At 31.0% G+C, this 8,089-nt stretch overlaps 1 long non-coding RNA gene across 1 annotated transcript; it reads left to right on the top strand.

The window, feature by feature from the left end:
* Nucleotides 1–205: 205 nt before the first annotated feature.
* On the top strand, nt 206–4,783 carry LOC110686564. Its single transcript, XR_002504242.1, has 3 exons — nt 206–550; nt 698–955; nt 4,534–4,783. It is a non-coding gene; the product is annotated as an uncharacterized LOC110686564 (long non-coding RNA).
* Nucleotides 4,784–8,089: the final 3,306 nt, after the last annotated feature.

Raw genomic sequence — 8,089 nt, forward strand, 5'->3', positions numbered from 1 at the left:
TCTTTTACCTTAATGCTTCGGTTAATTAGTTAAAAAGAGCACATTTAGCATAATTCTGTACTTAAATAGAAAACAAATAAAATGCTTTGGTTAAAAATAAAAAAGGAGCATTTAAACTAATATAATCTGTTCCTTTAGAAAACCAGGAGTGTTTTGTTGTAAATACACCGGTTTTTTTAACCGAAGTATTTTTAAAAGTGAAGAGCGCCCAAATTAAATTAGCTAGGGCTCAACAGTAACATTTCGTTCTCTCTTTCCTTCACGCTACATCTCTTTCTCAAATCTCCTTGAAGATGCGCCGATCCTTCCTTCCTCCTCACGTTTTGCCGCCGATCCTTTCTTCTCAGTTGGCGGTGGTGCTGCTCTTCTTTCCTCCTTAGCTTGCCGCCGGTCTTCATTGTTTTAATTTCTTGCGCCATTGTTATCTTGCTCGGTTAGAAAGCAATTTTGTTTGCTAAATGGCGTGAAAGTTGTTGCTCTTTCTTCCTTCCCCCTCACCTACGGGCGACAAGAAGTATTCAGCAAGTAATTTCGTGCTTTCAATTTCATGGTAAGTCTCTTATATTTCCCCTCTATTTTCTTATAATTCCTTAATCTAAGTTTCAATTAATGACTTTATCAATTTTCTAATTGATTTCAGATGTTAATTGGTGTTTAAATTTCAATTTGAGTTTTGATTTATGGTTATTAATTACAGACAATCCCTTGTTAAATTTAGTTCAAGTTCAATTTGCTGATCTCTACCGGAATGGAGTTGCCGCCAGGTCGCCTGGGGTAAAAGCTACTGCCATTAACGCCCCTTCATTACCCCTTGAAAAAACCGCCTATACCAAACGACGTACCCCTTCAGTTTCTCCTTTCAATATATAATGGATTGATTCCTCCCCAATTCGTCACTATTAATAGATTGATCCTCTCTCACCCTCTACCAGACTATCTCTCTGATTTTTTCAAGGTTAGTTGTTATTTTCCTTCCCCTTAATTTTCTTAAATTTTTAGTACATTTTAATGTTTAAATTTTGTCTAAAGTTTTTCCTTTAATGTGTTATTTGAACTCTTAAACTGGGGATGCTAAGCTAATAATTTACAATTTTTATGTCATAATCTTTACTTATTTTTGCCATTTTTGTAATTAATTAAACGAAGTTGAATTGAAGGTGTGTTTTTGTGTTATTTATTAGTAATCATGTTTGTAAATGTATACTCAAATGCCAATTGTGCAAATAAATATTATTTTTGTGGATTTATTGATTTTTTTTAAAGTTGTTGTTAAGTTGAATTGAGGGTGTGTTTCTGTATAATTTCTTGGTAGTGATTTTTTCGAATGTAATTCATATGCCAATTGTGCAATTAAATTTAATATTGCAGAATTTGTTGATTTTTTTAATGTTAGTTGTTTGAATTATGTTGGAAGAAAACGGATGCAGTTTGTGGTGATATAAATGTGTGTCATGTTTACTTAACTTTGAAAATTTCTACATCATAATTTTTTTCCCTATTTGCAATTATTATGTTGAAGGTTCTTTTTCTAATACTTGATATTTCGTCTCTTTAATCTGTCAATTATTTCAACCTTCATTGACAGTTCAGCACTTATTTTTTTTTTTTTTTTTGAATTTTGCGTGTTATTTGAAGTCTCTTATATTTGTTGTTGTTTGAAGTTGTAATGTGATAGATACTGCTTATTTTTTTTGTTCATGTTTCTGTTTTTTTTTTTTTTTTTTTTTTTTTTTTTTTTTTTTTTTTATTTTATAATTTAAGTAAATTTAAAGAATTTAACGAAATAAAGTCTAGATATGTAATTTGAATCTTGTATTTTTGATTAGCAGCTTAAAAAATAAATGGTCGTTTTGCATGTTGTGATTTTCAATTCAATTTATAAATAAAATGAAAGTTAAGATTTAGAACCAAATTTTTAATTAAAAAAAAAATAAAAATTTAGAATCACATTACAATGAAATGTAATTTTGCTCTTTTCTCCATTTCTAATGAATTATGTTGCTCTTTTGAATAAATAAATTGTTTGAAATGTATTAACTAATCATTTGCATTATCATGTGCCTAGAAACAACATTAAAAAAAAAAAAAACAAAACAAAAAGCAAATTTACAGGTTTTAGGTTCATTTATAGGGTTATGGTTCAAAATGGCCAAAATGACTTCTAATTTGCCGATTTTTCATAATTTTAGAACAACGGTTGAATTAAAAACTATAATACACCTAAGATACTTAGTTATGAATATTTATGGCTTGAAACAACATAAAAAGAGCATATTTACAAGATTTAGGTTCATTTAGAGTATTAATGGTTAAAAATGGCCAAAATGCGTTCAAAGTTGCCCATTTTTCTTGATTTTAGCTCAATGCTTGAGTAAACACCAATAATAAAACTAAGAAACTAAGTTACGAATATTTACGCCTTAAAACAGCATAAAAAAGAAAATTTACAAGTTTAAGCTTCATTAAGAGTATTAATTGTTCAAAATGGCCAAAATGGCTTCAAACTTGTACATTTTTCATGATTTTAGCTCAATGCTTGAATTAAAACATGTAATACACCTAAGATACTTAGTTATGGATATTTATAGCTTGAAACAACATGAAAAGAGCATATTTACAAGTTTTAGGTTCATTTAAAGTATTAATGGTTCAAAATGGCCAAAATGACTTATAACTTGCCCATTTTTCATGATTTTAGGTCACTGGTTGAATTAACACTTAAAATACACCTAAGATACTTAGTTATTAATATTTATGGCTTGAAACAACATAAAATGAGCATATTTACAACTTTTAGGTTCATTTAGAATATTAATTGTTCAAAATGGCTAAAATGCATTCTAACTAGCCCATTTTTCCTGATTTTAACTCAATACTTGAATTAACACCGATAATACACCTAAGAAACTTAGTTATGAATATTTTTTGGCTTGAAACAAAATGGAAAAAAAAAAAAAAGCAATTTTACAAATTTTAGGTTCATTTTGAGTGTTAATGGTTCAGAATGGCTAAATTGACTTCTAACTTGCTCATTTTTCATGATTTTAGGTCAATGATTGAATTAACGCCTATAGCACACTTAAGATACTTAGTTATGAAAATGTATGGCTTGAAACAACTTTTAAAAAGAATATTCAAATTTTAGATTCATTTAGAGTATTAATGGTTCAAAATGGCCTGAATGACTTCTAACTTGCACATTTTTCAAGATTTTGGCTCAATACTTGAATTAACACCTATAATACACCTAAGATAATTTGTTTTGAATATTTATGGCTTGAAACAACTTAACAAGAGTACATTTACAAGTTTTAGGTTCATTTACAGTATTAATGGTTCAAAATGGCCTAAATGACTTCTAACTTGCCCATTTTTCATGATTTTAACTCAATGCTTGAATTAACTCCTGTAATACACCTAAGATACTTTGTTATGTATATTTATGGCTTGAAACAACATAAAAAAGTAAATTAACAAGTTATAGGTTCATTTAGAGTAATAATTGTTCAAAATGGCCAAAATGAGTTCTAACTTGCTCATTTTTCAAAATTTTAGCTCAATGCTTGGATTTACACCTATAATACACCTAAGAAACTTAGTTATGAATATTTGTAACTTGAAACAACATAAAAAAAAAAATTAAATAAATATAGAAAAAAAAATAAAAATAAAGTAAAAAAAAAAAACCAATTTTACAAGTTTTAGGTTCATTTACAGTGTTAATGGTTCAAAATGGCCAAAATGACTTTTAACTTGCCAAATTTTCATGATTTTAGCTCAACGGTTGAATTAACAGCTATAATACATCTAACATACATAGTTATGAATATTTATGGCCTGAAACAACATAAAAAAAAAGGGCAAATTTACAAGTTTTAGGTTCATTTTGAGTATTAATGGTTCAAAATGGCGTAAATGACTTCTAACTTTCCCATTTTTCATGATTTTACGTCAATGATTTAAAAACACTTATAATACACCTAAGATACTTAGTTATGAATATTTATGGCTTCAAACAACATAAAAAAAAAAAACAAATATACAAGTTTTAGGTTCATTTAGAGTATTAATGGTTCAAAATGGCCAAAATGACTTCTAAATTTCCCGTTTTTCATGATTTTATCTCAATGGTTGAATTAACACCTATAATACACCTATAATACTTATATAAGAATATTTATGGCTTGAAACACCAAAAAAAAGAGCATATTTATAAGTTTTAGGTTCATTTAGAGTATTAATGGTTCAAAATGGCCTAAATGACTTCTTACTAGCCCATTTTTCATGATTTAGCTCAATGCTTGAATAAACATCTGTAATACACCTTAGATAACTTTTTATGAGTATTAATGGCTTAAAACAACATAAAAGAGCAAATTTACGAGTTGTAGATTCATTTAGAGTATTAATGGTTCTAAATGACTTCTAATTTGCCCATTTTTAACGATTTAACTCAATACTTGAATTTTAACTCCTATATTTTTATTAAATTGTGATTGTAATTGTCTTTTATATTGATCTCTCTTATGTTAGGTTTATAATACCCAAATGCTTGAGCCTTTCAGTGCTAGCGAGATAGATGAAATACGAGACATGTTTGCTTTGTTTATGCTCAATAATTATATTTGAATGCCTTTAGAACGTTATTAGTAGTTAGTACTCTTTATTTGAACTTAGAAATATATGTGTATTATGTAATTTGTATTTCAACTTTCTTTATTTGTAGGTACAATTATTTACATGATTTTATTATTTAAAATATATAATATTATGTTATTATAGTCAATATTGATTTAGTACAGCTAGATAACTCGTAGAGGGCGCAGAAATATCAGTTACTGGGCTATAATTAAACATTGGTGCGAAAAGATCCAATACTATATATATATATATATATATATATATATATATGTATGTATGTATGTATGTATGTATACGTATATATATATGTATATGTATATATATGTATATATACACAAAAGGCTCCAGTCAAGATATAAAATCGGAGCTTAACTCATGAAAATGCTCCGGTTTTTTAACAGAACCGAAGCATTAAGTTGGTTATATGCTCCGAGTTTGAAGCGTTTGAAGCTGGACCTGAGCCTTATCTTAGTTTATGCTCCTGTTCAAAACCGGAGTATTTTCAACCCGTAATCTGCTATGTCCACTATTGATGCGGTTCAAAACCGGAACATATATGGCTATTTTAATCGGAGCATTTGAAGTTTTTTCTTCTAGTGTCCTCTTTGTAGGCCTGACGTTGGCCGCGAGCGAAAACGTCTCTATCTCGTAGACAAGGCATGCTATTTGGTTAAGAAAAAGAAATAAAAATCTAAATATTTGACATCATTTCCTAAGTTATTTAGTCATTTGCTCAAAAAAGTTTAGGAGGCAACCTAAGGCTACATTTTCTGTTATACGCTAAAATTTTACCTCATGGCTAAAAATTAGCAAAATAATGGAATCGTTTCTAGTACTTAATTTTTCCATGAAACTAATGCTACAGTTCTCCTAGCCGCATGATACTATGTTCTCCATGACAATGTAGTACATGTACAAAAACAGTGCAAGTTTTAAAATTGCACAAAAACAACAGATCTGCATAACAAAGCATTTTTTACAAGATCTACAGCAGTTACATTGTCATTTCAAGTGCAAAATGACAAGAACAACATTCACGAACAAGGTAGTACCAAAAATGGGGAATTGTTCATTTCTTCATCAAATCAAGTAAATTTGGTCTCAAATCACTCACAAATAAGTACACATTCATAAACAAGCAAAATCATAACAAGAATTTCTACATAAATCATCAAAATAAAAATAAACCCCAATTTGATTTTTTTAGGGTTTCCACACAAAAATCCCATATCTACAGCAAAAATTCAAAGCAAAAGTTTAAAAAAACCTTACACGGATCTGTGTAGAAATTCGAAAATGAGAAGCTATGCAAAAGATATGAGAAAAATTGGTGAAGATTTGATTGAGAATGGCTCGAAAAACAGCAGCAACAGTGCGGAGAACTCGAGTAGCGCAAATGATCTAGAAATGAAAAAAAACATGCTTCGCTCGAATTTAGAACAAAAGAAAGAATCGCCGTGTCACGGCATGTACACCGCATAACGGCAACACATGTCGCGTGACAGCAAAAATTACCATGTCACGGCAATTCACCACGTGGCGCGACAAATCTGCGTGTTCTCCAATTTTTCAATGAATATTCCCCATGTGCTTTGACCAGTTTGAACGAATTTCCGCTACTACTTGACAGTTATTTCTTCACCGAAAACTCACGGGAAATTCCAACTGATGTTTAAATGGCATCAAAATTACCATTTTTTCCCCAACAAATATCGGTATCATATTTTCATCACTTCAAGCACCTAATACAACCGAACATGCGCGGCTTGAAGGTCTCAACATCAACAAAACATACTGCAACCACTGTTTAGATACAATCGAATAAGCACCAACAAACATTTATCAAACATTTGGTGATCATCTCCCGAGGCAAGGACGATTCACGTTGCAAGGAAGGATCTCGAAATACAGAGACTTGTAATTTCTCATCATCAGACAAGCTTTTCCCGAGGCGTGGAAAATTGTCGGTTGTTGCACACTTCTCGAGGCACAGAAGTTGGCGATTTTGTCCCAAGGCGTAGGAGCTCACGATCGGGTTCCCGAGGCGTGGCAAATTTATCATCTGATAGAGTTCTCGAGGCATGTAAACTATTTCTTATCAATCTTCCCGAGGCGTGGAAACTATCTCATATCAATCTTTCCAAGATGTGGAAAATTATCATCTGGTGGATTTCTTAAGGCATAGAAAACTAAAAAATATATTTGCCACAGGTACACTGGTGTCAGATACGCATTCTATATTTTCACTCTTTTATATGTGGAACTAACGCTTTTTTGCAGGTATCGGCGTATACTGATTGATTTAGGATCACAGAACGTCTTAAATCATTCTCCGTCCCTATCAACTACTTTGACTATCATTTTCGAAACTTACGTTTCTACAAACTAAGTCAAAGTAGGAGCTTCTGCAAACATTTAAAAATGTCTCCCTATAACCAAACTTGATGATGAACAACCTTTCACCGCCATTATTGGTCGGGTCGAGTATTTAATCTCGGGAGTGCTTAAAATCGATGTTAATTCAAACACAGCTTACAAATCAGTCCAAGCATTTAGTCAAACTTTGTCTAACTCACATTTCAGCCCAAACCCTTTTTAATTCATTTCGTGTTTTTTTATTAATTGAGCCCAATTAATAAGATAATAAAACCCTAAACCTGAAATAAGCCTGGAAGAGCTCAAACGACGCCAAAATATCACGTACTTGATACTTAAGGAAAAGGTTAAAATGAATTTGGATGAATTTCTAGAAAATTGATTTGCCGTGTCACAGCCGAAATGTCGCACCACGGCAATCTCTGCAATGTCACAGTAAATTGCATCGTGTCGCGGCAATTTCTGCCGTGACGTAAAAAATTTTTAGGGTTTCTCCGCGGAGCATTTTAAATTCTAGGATTTTGTGCATCACCTTACTCATTTCCTCTATAAATACGAGGCTGATTTCACCAGTTTTGGGGCACCAAATCATTTTCTCTCTCTTATACTCTAGCCTAAACACTAGCCTTCCTTATTCTTTCACAATACATCATTAAGCACTCCCCAGAGTCCGTACTTCACTCGCAGTTATACGCTTAAACAAAGGCGTGAAAGGTAGAACTGTTTTAGGGTTTGGCCCCAAATCAACTCTACTTTAATTTAATTTAATTTCCATTGCTAATTATTATTTTCCTAAAAGTTACTAACGCGTTTATTGTTTTATAGTTGCAAGCAAAAGCAATCAATATAAGGAATCATGTTCCATTTGTTCCTGTTATATTTCTAACGGTTTTTGTTATGTTTTTCATATACTAATCGTTATTTTTATGGTTAAATTGCTTTCAATGTTGATGTTGATTATTATTATATTTGTGATCACCATATTGCATGTTAAAGGGAATATGTAATTGAATATAACGCATAATAAGATAATTTGGACAACCGGTTTAGGTTCTTTTTTAATCTTGTGGTT

Source organism: Chenopodium quinoa, unplaced genomic scaffold, assembly GCF_001683475.1.
Source record: "Chenopodium quinoa cultivar QQ74 unplaced genomic scaffold, ASM168347v1, whole genome shotgun sequence".
NCBI lineage: Eukaryota > Viridiplantae > Streptophyta > Magnoliopsida > Caryophyllales > Amaranthaceae > Chenopodium > Chenopodium quinoa.